Raw genomic sequence first — 21,416 nt, 5'->3', positions numbered from 1 at the left:
GTCAACAAAGGTCCATCTAGTCAAGGCTATGGTTTTTCCAGTAGTCATGTATGGATGTGAGAGTTGGGCTGTAAAGAAAGCTGAGCGCAGAAGAATTGATGCTTTTGAACTGTGGTGTTGGAGAAGACTCTTGAGAGTCCCTTGGACTGCAAGGAGATCCAACCAGCCCATCCTAAAGGAGATCAGTCCTGGGTGTTCATTGGAAGGACTAATGTTGAAGCTGAAACTCCAATACTTTGGCCACCTGATGCGGAGATGACTCATTTGAAAAGACCCTAATGCTGAGAAAGATTGAGGGTAGGAAGAGAAGGGGATGACAGAGGATGAGATGGTTGGATGGCATCACTGACTCAATGCATATGAGTTTGGGTAGACTCCGGGAGTTGGTGATGGACAGGGAGGCCTGGCATGCTGCAGTCCATGGCGTCACAAAGAGTCAGACATGACTGAGTGACTGAACTAAGTATTTCTGGGCCTTAGAAAGCATCATTATAAACAAAGCTGGTGGAGGTGATGGAATTCCAGTTGAGCTACTGCAAATGCTAAAAGATGATGCTGTGAAAGTGCTGCACTCAGTATGCCAGTGAATCTGGAAAACTCAACAGTGGCCACGGGACTGGAAAAGGTCAGTTTTCATTCCAATCCCAAGGAAAGGCAATGCCAAAGAATGTTCAAACTACTGCACAATTGCACTCATCTCACATGCTAGCAAACTAATGCTCAAAATTCTCCTAGACAGGCTTCAACAGTATGTGTACTGTTGTCCAGATGTCCAAGCTGGATTTAGAAAAGGCAGAGGAACCAGAGGTCAAATTGCCAACATCTGTTGGATCATCGAAAGAGCAAGAGAATTCCAGAAAAACATCTACTTTTGCTTTATTGACTATGCCAAAGCTTTGACTGTGGATCACAACAAACTGTGGAAAATTGTGAAAGAGATCGGAATACCAGACCACCTGACCTGCCTCCTGAGAAATCTGTATGCTGGTCAGGAAGCAACAGTTAGAACTGGACATGGAACAACAGACTGGTTCCAAATTGGGAAAGGAGTACATCAAGGCTGTATATTGTCAACCTGCTTATTTAACTTACCTGCAGAGTGTATCATGTGAAATGCCAGAGTGGATGAAGCACAAGCTGGAATCAAGATTTCCGGGAGAAATATCAATAACCTCAGATACGCAAATGACACCAATCTTATGGCAGAAAGCAAAGAAGAACTAAGAAAGTGAAAGAGGAGAGTGAAAAAGCTGACTTAAAACTCAACATTCAGAAAACTAAGATCATGGCATCTGGTCCCATCACTTCATGACAGATAGATGGGGAAACAATGGAAACAGTGACAGACTATTTTTTTGGGCTCCAAAATCACTGCAGATGGTGAATGCAGCCATGAATTAAAAGACACTTGCTTCTTGGAAGAAAAGTTATGACTAAACTAGATAGCACATTAAAAAGCAGAGACATTACTTTGCCAACAAAGGTCTGTCTAGTCAAGGCTATGGTTTTTGCAGTAGTCATGTGTGGATGTGAGATTTGGACTATAAAGAAAGGTGAGTGCAGAAGAATTGATGCTTTTGAACTGTGGTGTTGGAGAAGACTCTTGAGAGTCCCTTGGACCACAAGAAGATTTCATCCTAAAGGAAATCGGTGCTGAATATTCATTGGAAGGATTGCTACTGAAGCTGAAACTCCAATACTTGGGCCACCTGATGTGAAGAGCTGACTCATTTGAAAAGACCCTGATGCTGGGAAAGATTGAGGGTGGGATGAGACAGGGACGACAGAAGATGAGATGGTTGGATGGCATCACTGACGCGATGCACATGAGTTTGAGTAGTCTCTGGGAGTCGCTGACGGACCAGGAAGCTTGGCGTGCTGCAGTTCATGGGGTCACAAAGAGTCGGACACAGCTGAGCAACTGAACTGAACTGAAGTTCTTCTAATGATTTATTATGGCAAAATTGACATATTTTTCTCAATGCTCTTCTAATTCTTTTTTATGCAAGCTAGTTTTCTCTGATTTAGATTGCAGGAGCTCATGCCTTGCGTTCAGAGCCAGATTTCTCATACTTAAAAAGTTGGACTGTGCCTGGTGTTTCAATAAATACTTATTTAATCAACAAATATTTGAGTATCACTCTCTGATGGTGTTCTCGGCATTGGGAAACAGACAGGTGAGGTCTCTTCTCATGGAATTTGTGTTGAAGTGGGGAAGATTCATTATATTAAGGACACAACAGCCTAATAAACAGCGTAATATCAGATAGTTGTGAGTCTTGTGAAGAAAATAAAAGGGGTGATGTGACCTTGCATGACATTGGGAGAGGGCCGGGTGGGCACACTTTGGTGGTGACGGGGCGGGTGTTTCTGAAGAGGTGTAATTCAAGCTAAGGCCTGAATGTTGACGAAGAGCCAGTCGTGCCAAGATCTGGTCATGGCTGAGGGATCAGCAAGTGAAAGACTGAGAGGCAAAAACGAGCTTGGCCTCTCCCGGCAACACAAAGAAATGTCACATAGAGTGTCGTGGGCGAGAGCGACGTGACTTGTGATTGGGGAGAGAGGCAGGCCCAGGTCATGGAGGGGCCTTCCAGGACGTGGCTAGTAAGGAGTTTAATGTTTTACAATCTGGGTCTGTAAGGTGGCAGTCAATGAGGTTTTGCAGAGTTTTAATTCTTGTAGTTGGCATTGCAAAAACCAGGTAACGTTTACAGTACCAGCCTCACCCTCTCACCTTTCTCCTCAGCTCCACATCCAACATGCTTCATCTCTTTCCTGTGGTAGCCCTGCACATATTTGGCTCCCCCATCTCCCCAGGCTAGTGTTAACTTGCTCAGTCGAGTCCAACTCTTTGGTTGCCCATGGACTGTAGCCCATGAGGTTCCTCTGTCCATGGGATTCTCCAGGCACGGATACTGGGGTGGGTAGCCATTCCCTTCTTCAGGAGATCTTCCTGACTTAGGGATCAAACCCACGTCTCCTACATTGCAGGCAGTTTCTTTACCATCTGAGCCGTCAGGGAAGCCCAGGCTAACGTCTGGAGTTTCATCCGTCTTCTGCTGGAATGGATTCTGCCCACCCCACCCCCTGCCCTCTTCCAGGGTTTCTGTCTCTTCTGAACACATTTTCTGAGAACATCAGGAGTTGGTAGAATTTTGGTGTTGTGGGGAGGGTAGTGGAAAAGGGGTGAGATATTAGGGTGAGCACAGTGGAGGTTTTCGAAAGCAGCATCTGTTTGCAGAAGCTAGGAGTGCCCATTATGCTGCTTTTCTGGAGTCCTTAATGAGGAGGGGCCCTGCGTCGGGGCAGTTGTTGGACCCCACAATCCAACAGTTGTTCCCCTGCCAAAACCATCTACGACTACCCTGTAACTGAACTTGCCCACATCAGCGTTAGGTGAATCAGCTCTTCTCTCGGCTTCAGTTTGTTTCTTTTAGAGCTTCAGTGTGCCCGTACCACGGATGCTTTCATGAAGCCCTCAGATTGGAAAATACTCCTTACTTTCTAAGTGACGGGCACTGCTCTGAGAATCTTTCAGTCTCTTGTCCTCTACTTCAGCTTACTAACTTGCTTCCTTCCTGGGTAGAGTTTTTCATGACTTTTTTCTGAGTACTCTTTTCCTGGGAGTCTTTTCGTGCCTGAGAGTGCTTTCTGCTTAATGCGCTGTAATGCACAGGCCTGGTGGGGGCAGCCACCCAGTTTACTTCTTTGTGTTTCCTCTCCGCATCCTGTAGATCTTGCCATTACCAGGTTCTGTCCACCAGCCGCCTGCTGCTGGCCGGGTGTGGAGGTACAGTGGGACAAGATTCCTCTAGTCCCCCTGTATGTGTTCACTGATTTACGGACTTGCTGGAGGAGTTGTGTTTAGGCTGGCAGAGGCAGATAAGGGATTCCAGGAATTCTTGCTGCTGTCTCCCAGATAGCTGGCTGAATTCCCTTCCTCTTCCTCCCCCCTTAGAGAGGCCTGGGGGCAAGAGAGAGTTGAGCTCAGGTTGATCCTGTAATTGACCTCTGTATGTTTGTCACTGACTCACTCTTGATCCATCTGATGAATTAAAATTGGCCCACTAATTTTAATAATGAGAATAATAATAGCTGCTTTCATAGTTGAACATTTATTTAGCCTCAGCATTACCCAGGTTGCTTGCATAGATCCTGGCTTGGTGTTTGACCAACAATGCACTGTTGCTCAGATGGGGGCGATTGTCTCCTGTTAAGGGCATCGTTTGGGGTTTTCAGTCAGTGACAGGCTTTTCAGTCTCCCAACTCTGTATCCTGGATTACTTGAATGGCTTCAGCCAGTGGTTCTCAGCATGCAGTCCCCAGACCATCAAGCAGCAGCCTCACCTGGAAACCTGTTAGAAATGCAGAGTCTCAGGCCCTACCTACAATCTACTAAACCAGAGACTCTGGGGTGGAGAACCCGCAGTCTGTTTTAACAAGCGTTTTTGGTGATTCTAGAATGGGAAAGATCTCTAGATCACTAGCAAAGTAATGCTCAAACTTCTCCAAGCCAGGCTTCAGCAATACATGAACCGTGAACTTCCAGATGTTCAAGCTGGATTTAGAAAAGGTAGAGGAACCAGACATCAAATTACCAACTTCCATTGGATCATCAAAAAAAGCAAGAGAGTTCCAGAAAAACACCTATTTCTGCTTTATTGACTATGCCAAAGCCTTTGACTGTGTGGATCACCACAAACTGTGGAAAATTCTTCAAGAGATGGGAATACCAGACCACCTGACCTGCCTTGTGAGAAATCTGTATGCAGGTCAGGAAGCAACAGTTAGAACTGGGCAAGGAACAACAGACTGGTTCCAAATAGGAAAAGGAGTACGTCAAGGCTGTATATTGTCACCCTGCTTATTTAACTTACATGCAGAGTACATCATGAGAAACACTGGGCTGGATGAAGCACAAGCTGAAATCAGGATTGCCAGGAGAAATATCAGTAACCTCAGATATGCATATGCATATGACACCACCCTTATGGCAGAAAGCAAAGAGGACCGAAGAGCCTCGTGATGAAAGTCAAAGAGGAGAGTGAAAAAGTTGGCTTAAAATTCAACATTGAGAAAACTAAGATCATGGCATCCAGTCCCATCACTTCATGACAAATAGATGGGGAAACAGTGGAAACAGTTCAGTTCAGTCGCTCAGTTGTGTCCGACTCTTTGCGACCCCATGAACCACAGTACGCCAGGCCTCCCTGTCCATCACCAACTCCCAGAGTCCACCCAAACCCATATCCATCAAGTTGATGATGATGGCATCCAACCATCTCATCCTCTGTCGTCCCCTTCTCCTGCCCTCAATCTTTCCCAGCATCAGGGTCTTTTCAAATGAGTCAGCTCTTCGCATTAGGTAGCAAAATACTGGAGTTTCAGCTTCAACATCAGTCCTTCCAATGAACACCCAGGACTGATCTTTAGGATGGACTGGTTGGATCTCCTTGCAGTCCAAGAGATTCTCAACAGTCTTCTCCAACACCACAGTTCAAAAGCATCAATTCTTCAATGTTCAGCTTTCTTTATAGTCCAACTCTCACATCCATTCATGACCACTGGAAAAACCATAGCCTTGACTAGATGGACCTTTGTTGACTAAGTAATGTCTCTGCTTTTTAATATGCTGTCTAGGTTGGTTATAACTTTTCTTCCAAGGAGTAAGCGTCTTTTAATTTCATGGCTGCAATCACCATCTGCAGTGATTTTGGAGCCCAGAAAAATAAGGCCTGCCACGGTTTCCACTGTATCTCCATCTATTTGTCATGAAGTGATGGGACCGGATGCCATGATCTTTGTTTTCTGAATGTTGAGCTTTAAGCCAACTTTTTCACTCTCCTCTTTGACTTTCATCACGAGGCTCTTTAGTTCTTCTTCGCTTTCTGCCATAAGGATGGTGTCATCTGCATATCTGAGGTTATTGATATTTCTCCCAGCAATCTTGATTCCAGCTTGTGCTTCATCCTGCCCAGCATTTCTCATGATATACTCTGCATGTAAGTTAAATAAGCAGGGTGACAGTATACAGCCTTGACATACTCCTTTTCCTATTTGGAACCAGTCTGTTGTTCCATGTCCACTTCTAACTGTTGCTTCTTGTCCTGCATACAGATTTCTCAGGAGGCAGGTCAGTTGGTCTGGTATTCCCATCTCTTTCACAATTTTCCACAGTTTATTGTGATCCACACAGTCAAAGGCTTTGGCATAGTCAATAAAGCAGAAGTGGATGTTTTTCTGGAACTCCCTTGCTTTTTGGATGAACCAGTGGAAGTTGGTAATTTGATCTCTAGTTCCTCTGCCTTTTCTAAATCCAGCTAGAACATCTGGAAGTTCACAGTTCATGTATTGTTGAAGCCTGGCTTGGAGAATTTTGAGCATTACTTTGCTAGCATGTAAGATGAGTACAATTGTGTGGTAGTTTGAGCATTCTTTGGCATTGCCTTTCTTAGGGATTGGAATGAAAACTGACCTTTTCCAGTCCTGTGGCCACTGCTGAGTTTTCCAAATTTGCTGGCATATTGAGTGCAGCACTTTCACAGCATCATCTTTTGGGATTTGAAATAGCTCAATTGGAATTCCATCACCTCTACTAGCTTTGTTCCTAGTAATGCTTCCTAAGGCCCATTTGACTTCACATTCCAGGATGTCTGGCTCTGGGTGAGTGATCACACCATTATGATTACCTGGGTCGTGAAGATCTTTTTTGTACAGTTCTTCTGTGTATTCTTGCCACCTCTTCTTAATATCTTCTGCTTCTGTTAGGTCCATACCATTTCTGTCCTTTATCGAACCCATCTTTGCCTGAAATGTTACCTCGGTATCTCTAATTTTCTTGAAGACATCTCTAGTCATTCCCATTCTTTTGTTTTCTTCTATTTCTTTGCACTGATCACTGAGGAGGGCTTTCTTATCTCCTCCTTGCTATTCTTTGAAACTCTGCATTCAAATGGGTATATCTTTCCTTTTCTCCTTTGCTTTTGGTTTCACTTCTTTTCACAGCTATTTGTAAGCCCTCCTCAGACAGCCATTTTGCTTTTTTGCATTTCTTTTTCTTGGGGATGGTCTTGATCCCTGTCTCCTGTACAGTGTCACAAACCTCCGTCTGTAGTTCATCAGGCACTCTGTCAGATCTAGTCCCTTATAATCTATTTCTCACTTCCTCTGTATAATCATTAGGGATTTGATTAGGGATTTTGATTTAAACAGTGACAGACTTTATTTTTTTGGGCTCCGAAATCACTGCAGATGGTGACTGCAGCCATGAAATTAAAAGACACTTGCTCTTTGGAAGAAAAGTTATGACCAACCTAGACAGCTTATTAAAAAGCAGAGACATTACTTTGCCAACAAAAGTCTTTCTAGTCAAAGCTATGGTTTTTCCAGTAATCATGTAGGGATGTGAGAGTTCGACTAAAGCTAAGCACTGAAGAATTGATTCTTTTGAACTGTGGTATTGGAGAAGACTCTTGAGAGTCCCCTTGGACAGCAAGGGGATCCAACCAGTCACTTCTAAAGGAAATGAGTCCTGGATGTTAATTGGAAGGACTGCTACTGAAGCGGAAACTCTAGTACTTTGGCCACGTGATGCAAGGAACTGACTCATTTGAAAAGACCCTGATGCTGGGAAAGATTGAAGGTAGGAGGAGAAGGGGATGACAGAGGCTGAGATGGTTGGATGGCATCACTGTCTCGATGGACATGAGTTTGAGTAGGCTCCGGGAGTTGGTGATGGACAGGGAAGCCTGGTGTGCTGCAGTCTATGGGATCACAAAGAGACAGACACCAGTGAGTGATTGAACTGAACTGAACTTTGGTGATTCTGATGTATGTTTAAGTTTAGGAGCTGTTGATCTGCACCATCAACTTGAATTCTCTTTTCCATGGATATTTCAGGATATGTCTCAGACTCTAGTGAGAAAGTAGAGTACTGGAGATATGGTTGAATTGGGCAAAGTATCAGGAGAGGTTCTGCAAGGAGAATGTGTGGTTTTGTTTTGGTGATTAGCTGGTTGGAATGAAGGTCTTTTGAGCATAGCATAAGACCTTGTGTGGCAGGTTGAAGTTGAAGTAGAAAAAGTAGCAGAAGGCCATTGGAGATGAAAAATTCACAGCAAGGAATACAAGTGACGCTTGTGTTAGGGAACCAGGCTAAGAGACTTGATGACAGCCTTCACCCTGACATAAAGGATGTCTCCTGCCTTGCAGCTTTGGCAGTGTGTCTTTGGGCCAGGGTTGCCCATCTCTGGTCCGTGCCGCTATGCACAATGTATGTATACTTATAAATCTGTTTCTCTGTACTTCCACTAATGCCTCGTCCCCCTTTTGATTTTGGCATATGTAAATATAGAGATAGATTTTTAAGTAATTTAATCTGGTTCTAGTCAGGTTTACCAACCTGGGCACTTTTTGTTTTTCTTAGTTGATTTTGCATATTTCCCGGTGGATCTGGTATGTTTTTGATTTTTCAGTTATATGCTCAGCAGGAGACCGGATGTGCTTCTTACCACCTTCTTGCAGGACAGAGCATGTCCCCCCTGCCTCCTTTATACAGATTTGATGAGACTTGAGGGGGTCTGGTCCATTCCCCTGATTGCAGCCAGACCCTCTTAATGTCCCACTCTGACCCCTGATGATTAACGGGTGTGCCCGTATGCTCTGCTGGGAAATTCCTGTGATGAGAGAGCTCACCACCTTTGGAGGACACTCAGGATGTTGTAGGAAAGTTCTAACCATTAAAGGTTTTTCTTAACTGTTACTGGTGCGGCGTGGGGGTGGAGAGTGACTGTCAGACTGTAAAATGAAAAGTGAAAGTTGCTCAGGCATGTCCAACACTTTGCAACCCCATGGACTATACAGTCTGTGGAATTTTCCAGGCTAGAATACTGGAGTGGGTAGCCTTTCCTTTCTCTAAGGAATCTTCCTGACCCAGGGATCCATCCCATGTCTCCTGCATTGCAGGCAGATTCTTTGCCAGCTGAGCCACAAGGTAAGCCCAGACTGTAAGGAAATACCTAAATGCCTGAGAGGTGGAGCTGATATGGTTGGAAAGCTGCTGAACTTGGGAGCCTGGATTGTTCTATAAGATAGGCCGCTTGAGAGCCCCTGTATTAAATCCCACTTAGCAATAGGTTGTCTGTTTGAACTATCTTAAGGGAGACACTTAAAGGCTCTCCTGTCCTGAAGTAGAGGTTAGGTGGGGTGATGGGAGATAAGATTCTGGGCCACTTTGTACTGGAGTATGTCTCACAGCCCTGGCTTAAAGGAAAGAGCGCAAGCTACTCGTAGCTGATAGGAATGTGGACTTTCAGAAAAGTTTCTAGAAGAGAAGAAGTAGGAATGGCCTGAGGGCTAGAAAGGGAACTAGACAAGCAATCAGGCCAGAGCAGAGGAGGAGGGCAGTCAAGAATTTGTGCCCATGGTAACTGTAGTCTTCTTTTCTCTTCCCCATTTACTAACTGTGTCTGTTTTGCCGAATAGCAGCCCAAAGACTCAGATCTTCTGGCTGCCATCTGAATAATTTAGTCGGATTGTCTGTTTGCCTCCCTGACAATTGCCTAAAGAATCCCTTCTGATTTCAGAGGGGCCAGGGAAAAGGGACACTTTTTGGAAATCAAGCCAGATATTTTCTGTTTCTTCCTGATCGATTGCCCAAAGCCTGGGACCCTTCTTTTCTCATGATCCCTACTCCTGACAATATAGATTCTGGTACTTTATTTTCCATTTCTAGATGGATGTTTCTTTCTTTCTTTCTTTTTAATTAAGAAATTACATTTCCCTCTGAGCTATTGGCAAGTATTTGCCGGAAGATCCCAGGCAAACCTGCCAACTTACCCCGTCTCACAGGCTCTACAGAGATGCGGGCCTGTCCCTTCAACAAGTGTCAGATGCACACACTTTGCCCACAGTTTCCCATGCGTAGCCTTAAATAAATATCCCAGAAGGATCTGCCCTGCTTCCCATCTCTGACTCCCTTTTCCCTGTCCATATGCTTATTAAACATGATTTCCCAACTGCTCATCACCGCCTTCCTAGACTCCTGTACTTCCCCTTCCCTTCTCCCTCTCCAGTAAAAGAACCAAAGCATCAGGTGGTATATTCCCTTGCGCAGGACCATTTTGCAAGACTGTTCTGCCCAGCTTGGCAGAGAGCCTGGCTGGTCCATCTCGTTGGGTCATGGGGCCTGGGTTGGTTTGGGAGCTTCTCTCTGACTGAGAAGAGCCCCCCACATATTGAAAAGCCTTCAGTGCAGGCTGTGCCCTTTTCTGTTTTGAGACCTTTCTCAAAGGGCACTGTGGTTTCTCCTTCCCTGTTGTAAGTTGTGTGTCTGTGGAAAAGTTCCCTGTAACCTTTCAAGGTTTGTACTCTGTTCCAAAGGGAATCTTGGAAATGAAAACGGTCCTTTTTTTTTTTAATTAAATGATCTCATGGAGGATCAGAAGGAGCACAGAACAGCTGTACCGTGGGTTGGCAGGATTGCCAGTGTTCGCTTCACCTTTGGTCTGGGCTCCTAGGTCTGAGACAGTGTCTCGCCAGCAGCCTTGGGCTGTCCTTGCGGGGATTGAGGCTGGAGAGACACAGTGCAGAGGCAGGAGGGAGATATTAATACTTTGAGGGAGTTTCACTTTTTTTTTTTTTTTTAACTCCTGGGAGAGGTATTTGAATTCAAGTTGAGGCATTCAGTCCTGAAAAAGTGAGCTTACAGAAACTGGATTTGATTTCTAGCATTATCTTGGATTGTTCTGCCAGTGGGTCACTTGGGTGTGTGTTACCCGATTGAGCTACGCAGCTTGTCTGCTTTGGAATCGCTTGTGTCTCGTACTAGAGGGAGTACGAGAGATGCTGTTCTCTGAACACCATTAACAGTTCTGTGATCTCTGTGAGACTGGCTTCCTCTCTGGTTGAAAAGAGGCAGGAGTAGTGACTAATGGGTTCTCCGAGTATTAAATGAGTACTTAGTGTAGTGCTTGGCATGCAGTAGGTGTTCAGTAAATGGAAGCTGCCATTAAGAATAACAGTATTGGTAATACTAATACCGATGTTATTATTTTTCTTAACGGCATGAAGTTGGTGCCCCATCTTCACTGGCCCGTGAGTACCTCGTGCGCATTATCAGTCTGCCCCTTAATTGCCAGTGGACTTGCTGTTTCTGTGTGAGGCCATATGTCTGGGTCCTTGAAACTGCTGTCCTGTTCACATTGCTTCCCAGCATCTCCAGCACCAGCACAGTACCTGGCACAAGGCATGAATGAGCTCTCCTGCTGATTTTAAAAGAAATACATTCCCCTCCACACTCCTCCAGTCTCCAGTGCACATCCTCTCCTTCACGCAGGCCAGGTGCTTATCTGAACTCCTTTCTTGCTTCCGCAGTGCCCACAGTAGTTGGCAGTTCCTTTATCCATACCTGCCCTCTTGTTTAGAAATGCTGTTCATCTTCTCTCTTGCCATTCTGCATCCTTTTTTCCTTCCTATGTTCCTTCTCTTCCATGATCCATTCCCACCCACTCCAGCCCATATTCATCTCATTCATGCAATACTATTTCATTTAACACTGGTAAGCTCTTATTCTTGGATTGAATTTTTGTGTGATAGCTTCATCTTTACCACTAGATCGTCAGCTACTTGAGAGCAACAATATGTTTCATGATGTGTCTGTGTAGTGTAGTGTAGTGTAGGTACGTACCAGGGCCAGGGATGTAATTGGTTCTAAATAAAAAGTAAGCAAGGTACGTAGTTGGTTCTAAATAAAAAGGGTGCAGATGACACCACCCTTATGGCAGAAAGCGAAGAAGAACTAAAGAGCCTCTTGATGAAAGTGAAAGAGGAGAGTAAAAAAGTTGGCTTAAAGATCAACATTCAGAAAACTAAGATCATGGCATCTGGTCCCATCACTTCATGGCAAATAGATGGGGAAACAGTGGAAACAGTAGCTGACTTTATTTTTCTGGCCTCCAAAATCACAGCAGATGGTGATTGCAGCCATGAAATTAAAAGATGCTTGCTCCTTGGAAGGAAAGTTATGACCAACCTAGACAGCGTATTAAAAAGCAGAGACATTACTTAGTCAACAAAGGTCCATCTAGTCAAGGCTATGGTTTTTCCAGTGGTCATGGATGGATGTGAGAGTTGGACTATAAAGAAAGCTGAGCGCCAAAAAATTGATGTTTTTGAACTGTGGTGTTGGAGAAGACTGTTGAGAATCTCTTGGACTGCAAGGAGATCCAACCAGTCCATCCTAAAGGAGATCAGTCCTGGGTGTTCATTGGAAGGACTGATGTTGAAGCTGAAACTCCAGTATTTTGCTACCTGATGCAAAGAGCTGACTCATTTGAAAAGACCCTGATGCTGGGAAAGATTGAGGGCAGGAGGAGAAGGGGACGACAGAGGATGAGATGGTTGGATGTCATTATCATCAACTCGATGGACATGGGTTTGGGTGGACTCTGGGAGTTGGTGATGGACAGGGAGGCCTGGCGTGCTGTGGTTCATGGGGTCGCAAAGAGTCGGACATGGCTGAGCGACTGAACTGAACTGAACTGAGAAAGTAAGCAAGCCATTGTCAGAATACCTAAGTGAATCATACTATTGGATTAAAGGGGTAAATGGGATAAGAATATCTTCATTGATGTAAGACAGTCTTTAGAGTTGGTTGTGTGAATATGGAGGTTGAAGGACCATTCAGTTCAGTCGCTGAGTTGTGTCCAACTCTTTGCAAACCCATGGACTGCAGCACGCCAGGCCTCCCTGTCCATCACCAATTCTCGGAGCCTATTCAAACTCTTGTCCATCACGTCGGTGATGCCATCCAACCATCTCATCCTCTGTCGTCCCCTTCTCCTTCCGCCTTCAATCTTTCCCAGTATCAGGATCTTTTTAAATGAGTCAGTTCTTCACATCAGGTGGCCAAAGTATTGGTTTCAGCTTCAACATCAGTCCTTCCAATGAATATTCAGGACTGATTTCCTTTGGGATGGACTGGTTGGATCTTCTTGCGGTACAAGGAACTCTCAAGAGTCTTCTCCAATACCACAGTTCAAAAGCATCAATTCTTTGGTGCTCAGCTTTCTTTATAGTCCAACTCTCACATCCATCCATGACCACTGGAAAAACCATAGCCTTGACTAGATGGACCTTTGTTGACTAAGTAATGTCTCTGCTTTTTAATACGCTGTCTAGTTTGGTCATAACTTTTCTTCCAAGGAGCAAGCATCTTTTAATTTCATGGCTGCAGTCACCATCTACAGTGATTTTGGAGCCCCCCAAAATAAAGTCTGTCACTGTTTATACTGTTTCCCCATCTATTTCCCATGAAGTGATGTGACCAGATGCCATGCTCTTAGTTTTCTGAATGTTGAGCTTTAAGCCAACTTTTTCACTCTCCTCTTTCACTTTCATCAAGAGGCTCTTCATTTCCTCTTTGCTTTCTGATATAAGGTGGTATCATCTGTATATCTGAGGTTATTGATATTTCCCTGGAAATCTTGATTTCAGTTTGTACTTCATCCAGCCCAGCATTTTTCATGATGTACTCTGCATATAAGTGAAATAAACAGGGTGACAATATGCAGCCTTGACATACTCCTTTTCCAATTTGGAACCAGTCTGTTGTTTCATGTGCAGTTCTAACTGCTGCTTCCTGACCCTTACCAGCACCTAAATGTTGTGTTAAGATTTGGATTTTCTGCATTCTGTCTTCCCAATTCCTGTTCTCGTATTTTCCAGTGAGTTCTTTTCCTGACTGAGACTTGGGCATGTCCTCTCAGAGTTGTAAGGTGACATTTCCGCCAGTTGTAATGAAAGAAAGCCTAGCTCTCATTTGGCAGTGTTCTTGTTCAGGGCATCATAGAAATAAAGAGCCGAAAGGACCTGAGTCTTCTCTTAGGTTTATGATCCTGCTGTCTTCCTCGGGTGCTGGGTCTTCCCTGTCTTTCCTCTTGACTATTTTATTCTTACAGTATTTGACGAATTCACACTTCTTTAAAGGTGTGAAGGAAAGTGTGGTAAAACGAAAGCCTGTGTACTGTCTCTGAGGAGCAAGGTCGTATGTTTGGTGGTGAAAATGGAAATGTGAATGGTAACACGGATGTGCTCGCTGTTTATCCACTGGGTTTTATTTACTCAGGCTGTGTTCATCTCCTCATGAGCTTCATTACCAAGTGGTTCCAGTATGAAATTATGATTGATTGTTTTGTTCAACCTTTTTTGAGGCCAGAGGTCCAGCGGAGAACCCTGTGTGTGGGGATTTCGGGAGAAGAGGTGTGTGGCACGTAGAAGGTGCTTCGTCAGTGTTTGGGGGTGTGTTCAAAGTGCTAGTCTCTCAGTTGTTGTGACCCGGTGGACTGTAGCCTGCCAGTCTCCTCTGTCCATGGGGTTTTCCATGTAAAAATGCTGGAGTGGATTGCCGTTCCCTTCTCCAGGGGATCTTCCCAACCCAGGGATCGAACCCAGGTCTCCTGCATTGCAGGCAGATTCTTTACCCTCTGAGCCACCAGGGAAGCCTGGTTTGGAAGTTTGGGAGTGGATGCATACAAATGGAAGACGTGCCCTTCAGGAATGTGCAGCCTGGGCGGGGGCCACAGTGAAGCTGTGTGAGGGCCGGGGAGAGTGAGGGGTGGCGGGCACTAGGTCCCCGGAGGGAGCCAGCCCTTGGGAAAAGGACAGGAAGGAGGTGCTGCAGGTCTCATCACCACAGACTGTGGAGGACTGCCTCTTACAGAAATAAATGCATTTTGAAAAAAAATGCCAAGCAGTATTCTACTCTAAGTGGATAAATATTTAAATAATTATAAATTTTACAGACTGACGGAGGGGCCAGTTGGAGGGAGCAGACTGCGTGGCATCTAGCAGACGGTCAGTAAACATTTACTGAGGGAATGAATTCAGGGCGGAGTGGGGCTGGAGGCCCCAGCGTTTTTGTTCCTCTTTCTTTTTCACACCCAGCCCACTGGTGGTTCAGGCAGGAGTTTTTCATTTTCCATCTGTAACCAGATGAGAAATTGTGAAGAGCAGTTTAAAAGAGTTTATTGGTAGTTCTCTCTCTCTTTTTTTCTCATTCCATTGTGAGTAAGTAAGGCCATGTACTGTGTGGACGTTTACTGGCAAGTCCATAAAACACACGTTTTTGAGGGCAGAGTCCATGCCTTGAGTAATAATTAACTGCTAATGGCATTGTCTTTGGTTCTGTATGGTAAACAATCAAGAAATCCTCAGTCCCTTCTCTTCAATGAGAGTTTTCAGGCCAGCGCGAAGACCACACACAGACAAACCTGGACAGTGGTGTTTTGACTAAATACAGGCAGAAACAAAGCGAAAAAATCCTGCTGGTTTTGCTTTGCCACGTTTAATTGCATGATGGTGTCGGTTTCCCTTGAAGCTTCTCATGCCTGGTGGAGGGCAGGCGGATAACAGTGAGAGGTGCACAACAGAGGCTGCTGGGTTTTCAACTGTAGCTGGATCTCCCTTGGGAGTTTTCGGGCCTGAGTCTCTGTGAAATGAACAAGTGGATTGAGGCTGGTCTGTCCTTAAAGTGAATCTCTAAGAACTAGGTAAAACACGCAGTGCTTTTCCATTGGAAGCCTGCAGAGAAAGAGCCCAGGAACACAGACATGAGAAATCAGGCAGTTTAGAGTTCCTCTTCCACAGCCCTCCTTCAAGCTCAGAAGAGAGGAGAAGTCTTGTTTAGGGTTTGCTGAGGCCTAGGCCTAAAGACTTGTTGTTGTTCAGTCACCAAGTCATGTCTGGCTCTTTGCCACCCCATGGACTGCAGCATGCCAGACTTTGCTGTCCTTCACTGTCTCCTGCATTGTGCTCAAACTCATGTCCATTGAGTCGGTGATGCCATCCAACCATCTCATCCTCTGTCGTCCCCTTCTCCTCCTGCCCTCAATCTTTCCCAGCATCAGGGTCTTTTCCAATGAACTGGCTCTTTGCATCAGGTGGCCAGAACACTGGAGCTTCAGCATCAGTCCTTCCAATGAATATTCAGGGTTGATTTCCTGTAGGATTGACTGGTTTGATCTCCTTGCTGTCCGAGGGACTCTCAGGAGTCTTCTCCAGTGGTATTTCCCTCCCTGGGACACTCCCGCCACCAGGTGCCAGCTGTCCAGAGTGTCACTTTTTCTGAGTGAGGAGGCAGGAGCTCCTGACCTCAGGGTACATCGCAGGACTGCAGGACTGAGAGCACTTAACCTTCCTGGGTGTCTCCTGCCTGGGTGGGTCACACGGTCCTCGCTTAGCCTGTATTCAGCGGTGACTCTTTGGGGCTCTGATGGAGAGAGCCTCACCTCACGGAGCACAGTGTGAGGAGGGCAGGTTACTCACCAGCCTTACCTGGAATGTGCCCTGAGGCAGGATGGCTCTGCCTGCATCTGCTCCTGCTGGCCACAGGGCGGGGTGGGTGGGGAGGCATCACGGCCCCCATTGACTGAGGGCTTTGGGTACTGCCTGCCCTGGGGTTGGCCCAGAAGGCATTATAAGAAGATGGTGAGGGAAGGATGAGCAAAGGGATGTTGGAGAGAGTGGGCTGTCCTGATGTTCTTTTAGGCGCTTAGGGAGGGAGCTGGGAAGAGAAAGACATTGTAATTACAGACTGAGTTGTCAGGCCTATAATCTTCCCAATGGCCCTCCTCATTTTCTAGTCTTCAGAGTCATCTGCATATGAATCGCAGGTGCTGAGGCTTAAAATTTCTGATCTTTGTAATATCCTGTCAGTCTAGCCTCTTGTGATTTTGCCCTGGGAGTTAACAGAGAGCAGGAGCCAGCTCCTGACAGTTGCTGAAATGTCCCTGCTGTGTGGCATGAGAATTGTATTCAGATCTGTTTTTAAGAAACTTGAAGCAAAAGTCAACCCCGCAGGAACCCTGAAGATGCTGCAGTGTTCTGGGTGGTTCTTGCTGTTCTGGCTGAGAAGGTGGACCTCAGGAGGACCTGGGAACCACTCCTGTTTCTCCCTGAGGCTTTGGAGACAAGGGACATCAGCCTGATGTTTGTTGATATAAGCACGCAGCAAGCAAATCTCCAAATGATCCTGTTGCCTCAGACTCAAAATTTTTTTTTTACAACTTTTAATTTTGTATTGGAGTATAGCCAGTTAACAATGTTATGATAGTTTCAGGTGGACAGTGAAGGGACTCAGCCATACATACCCATTCTCCCCCAAACTCCTGTCCCATCCAGGCTGCACATAACATTGAGCAGGGTTCCCTGTGCTATCCAGTAGGTCTTTGCTGGTTATCCATTTTAAATACTGCAGTGTGTACGTGTCCATCCCAAACTCCTTAAAACTATCCCTCTCCCTCCCCACAACGGTAAGTTCACTCTCTAAATCTGTGAGTCCTCAGATTCAAGTTTAATTCCCTCCTCCTTAAGCTGATTTTATTGGCCTAATCTCTATTGAGGGCCTTCCCTATGCCTTGCTTGTTGTTGGCGGTGGAGATGACATGGCAAGCTGGGCACTCGGTGCCTGCCTTGAGAGTATAGCGTGGAGAGGCTGGAGGAGACTGTCTCGATCAACACTCTCACCCCGTGTGCCCTTTTAGATGTGTCTTCTGAGGCCAAAGAGAAAGAATTGTCTTACCCACAGTCTCAGGGGTCGGGGCCTTGTTTTCTCAGCTAAATAGTCAGCAGCTGGAGAGCAGGGTCAGGTTTTATTCTTCTGCGTGATACCCTGCAGGTAATATGGAATGATTGATTAAAAATGCTGAGATATTCCTCAGCACTTCTCCTGGTTGTCCTGCTTCCTCGTCCCCGGATAAGTTCCAGTCCCCTGCCTTACAGGGGTGATGACTTATTACACTCTCACTGTCTCTTCCCACAGATGCAGCTTTAGGTTACATTTGACCATCAAATCTGCTAGGATCTGCTTCTAGAATTATGTGTTTGAACCTGAGGCAGGAGGAGACCAGATGGAAGTTTTACCCTCCTAATGGAATCTTGCAAAGATACCCCGTAAAGGGTGGCAGAGGGAACAGCCCCATTGATAGCCTTTCTGCTGTGCTGGTTGCCTCCTCACACTGAGCTTGTTTTATCTAGCCCTTTAAACCTTTGTCAGGGTCAGTAGGTGGTGTGATCCTGATGTTGCTGAGGATAAGCAGGAGCTAACTGGCAGAGCTGGCCGCAGCCCATGTCACGGTGCCTCTACCATTTCCCAGCCCGTCTGGGAAGGGCGCACGTGTGCACAGGAGTGTTCAGTGGTTTCCACGCTTGCTTTTCCGGAGAAGTGTTTGAGACCACACAGAGCTCCCAGGGGGTGCTGGTGATAAAGAACCAACCTGACATGCAGGAGATGTAAGAGATGGGGGTTCGATCCCTGGGTTGGGAATCCCTGGAGAAGGAAATGACCACCCACTCCAGTATTCTTGCCTGGAAAATCCCACGGACAGAGGAGCCTGGCAGGCTATGGTTCATGGGGTTGCAAAGAGTCGGACATGACCGAAGTGACTTAGCATGCTTGGGAGATTTAGTTCTAGTTCTGTGACTTAGCACATTTGAGAGACTAGAACTCCTGGAAATTCTCAAGACAATCCCTGGCGAGCAGAGCATGGCTTGCTTGTCTTGTGTGTGTGTATAAATCCTTGCACATTCTCCTGCCCCTTGAGTGAGTGCTGATAAAACACCAACCTTTACCTCCCTCCACTCTCCAAGTATTCCTGTGCTGGAATACAATTGAATGGATTGTATTTTAAAGTTCAAATATTTTGTGTCTAATACATATAATTCTGGGTTTGAGGACAGTTGTAACAGATTGGCCTAATTGATTTACCCGCTTGAAATGAAGAACTGTGAGTTCTGTATGCAAATGCAAATTAAGCAGGATACAAACCATCTCATTGGTCCAGGAATCCAGGGGCCGTTGATGCAGCTTGCTGGCTTTATAGGAGGAGGCTGTGGCTGGTGGTAGAAGCCGAGGGCCTGGAGGCAGAAGCTGTTGGCATCGGGAACAGTTGACCATATGAGATCTTGGGAAGCCCATCTCACTTCCTTAGCTTCAGTTTCTATCTGTGGTTTGGGGGAAAAAAATTACTTGCTGTTTGACATCCCTTTCCTAGTGCTGCCTTATTCAGAAAATGCTTCAGGGAAGGGGAACACTGCTGCTCAAAACAGGGTAAAAGGCTGTGTGTGTGTGCATGTATGTGTACACAGGTATTTACAAGTAGATAGTTGCTGTGGATAAGGCTTTTCAAACCTTTCCCTGAACTTCACTTGGGACATGTTGGATGACACAGAAATAATACTGAAGCATCCCACTTCAACTTCCAAAAGGCTCTGCATGTTCTGAGATTTGGAAAGGAGCTCTCTGTGACTCTTGGGCTTGAGGCTACCCTCCCTGCGCCCACAGAAACAGGTTGAATAGAGATCTGGACCAAGTCCCCATGTATTCTGTGAGGCCCTGGTGCCTGGCAGGGCTTCCCTTGTGGCTCAGACAGTAAAGAATCTGCCTGCAATGCAGGAGACCTGGATTCGATCCCTGGAGAAGGGAAAGGCTGCCCACTCTAGTATTCTGGCCGGGAGAATTCCATGGACTGTATAGTCCACGGGGTCACAAAGAGTCGGACACGACCGAGTGACTTTCACTCACTCACTTGCTGGTGCCTGGCACTGGGGGCAGAGGATTATCTCCAGAAAGCTGTGACACTCAGGCCTTCTGTTGCCTCTTCCCTGGCACTCTTCCCTGGGGTTTAGCAAGCTCTGGACTTCGTTCGCCTCGATGGACATGAGTTTGAGCAAGCTCTGGGAGTTGGTGAGGGACAGGGAAGCCTGGTGTGCTGCAGTCCATGGAGTTGCAAAGAGTCAGACACGACCGAGCAGCTGAGCTGGACTTTGTTCTGAATGAAGTTCAGAGCGATATCACCCCTGAGGAATTCTCTGAGGAATGTGGGAGGATGACTTCTGGAGAATCAGGAGTTGTCCAAAGAGAGAGGATGTGTATATTGCTGCGGTGAATTCCATCTTTGTCTTAGGAGCCTGAGATGCTCTGTTCACGCCTATCCTGAGCTAGACGATAATAAGAACTTAGGCTGCATTAATAGAGATGCTGTATCCAGAATAAGGAAAGTGAGACCCCCACACCCTCAGCACCAGTTATTAGACCACACCTGGAGCATTGCGATGAGTTCAGAAAAGCACATTTTCTAAGGGATATGGACACATTGGAACATATTTGCAGGAGAGTGGAAGAGCCCACTCTGGTCTGTGAGGATGGCTGGGAAAGCAGTGATTTTAACCTGAAAAGGGCAATAATCAGGCTTTGATTGGGTCTGAAACACTTGAAAGGCTGTCCCAGGGAGCCATGTGTGGTCCCAGAAGTCCTTATGTTGGAATCACAGAACTCTTTTGAGTGGAGACTTTAAGGAGTTTAAGGAGAGTAATTCTGTTTACTATGAGGAAGAATGAATTTCATTTAAAGTGATAGTTTTACTATTTTTTTCCTTGACCATAAAAGTGATATGTTAATACTGGAGCATTTAAGAGGGAAGAGTAAAAAAAATTAATGAAGTATCATCTATAATGTCCCTATTGAGAAGTGGCCGCTATTAGCATTTGGTACGTTATGTTCTAGCATTTTTGTATATTTTATTTTTCTTTGCAAAGCTGAAATCACAGTGCATAAACAATTTTGAATCTTAACTTTTTTATTTTTTTTGTCATGGCTTGAGAGTTGTGGGATCTTAGTTCCCCAACCAGGGATTGAACCTGGGCCCTCAGCAGTGAAAGTGCAGATCATAATCCCTGGACCAGCAGGGAATTCATTGACTCTTAATTATTAAGTATGATTTCAGGTAAAACATTTAGCCTCACATTTAATAATTTGTGGTAAATGTGGCATTTCAATGATTTTATAATATTCTATCCTAAAGATATAAGGTAATTTGATCTAAAGTTTTCTCCACCATGGGCCATGGACCATTAAGTTTATTTTGTAGTGTGTGCTTTTGCACTAAATATCATTATGCATAGACCTTTGCACATATTTTAGATTATTTGCTTGGGTTATGCTTTTAGAAATGAATTTGTTAGGTCAAAGTGTATGAACAATTTATACTGTTGACACATATTGCTATATGGTTTTACAGAAATGTTATACTACAATACCAGTTTATACTTTGTATCAGTTAATACACCTTTGATCCAAATGATCAGAAAACCTAACTTTAACTACCATGAATAAACGCTCATCTCCAGCATTCTTGCCGGAGAATCCCATGGACAGAGGAGCCTGGCGGGCTACACTCTGTGGGGCCGTGAAGAGTAGGACATGACTGAGCAGTGAGCACACACACCCTGGAAGAAAAGATGTCGGGCTGGAGTTTAGCTTGAGGTGTGCCTGGGTACACGGGCTTCCCGGGTGGCTCATTGGCAAAGAATCTGCCTGCGAGTGCCCGAGACGTGGGTTCAGTCCCTGGGTTGAGAAGCTC

General features: G+C 45.5%; 1 protein-coding gene across 5 annotated transcripts in view; it reads left to right on the top strand.

Annotated features, from left to right (window-relative positions):
* Window positions 1–21,416, top strand: part of C20H1orf226 (chromosome 20 C1orf226 homolog) — a 344,401-nt gene that overhangs the window by 118,569 nt on the left and 204,416 nt on the right. For 2 of the 5 annotated variants that reach the window (XM_061120249.1, XM_061120247.1), the window contains exon 1: window positions 8,866–8,992. The exons of the other annotated variants lie outside the window; for them this stretch is intronic. The gene's annotated coding sequence lies outside the window, so the exon portion shown is untranslated. Of the gene's footprint in view, window positions 1–8,865; window positions 8,993–21,416 lie in introns of those variants that run through there. 5 annotated transcript variants of the gene reach the window in all.

Source organism: Dama dama, chromosome 20, assembly GCF_033118175.1.
Source record: "Dama dama isolate Ldn47 chromosome 20, ASM3311817v1, whole genome shotgun sequence".
Classification (NCBI taxonomy): Eukaryota; Metazoa; Chordata; class Mammalia; order Artiodactyla; family Cervidae; genus Dama; species Dama dama.
The sequence above is the reverse complement of the archived record's forward strand: the minus strand, read 5'-3'. Positions and strand labels throughout refer to the sequence as shown.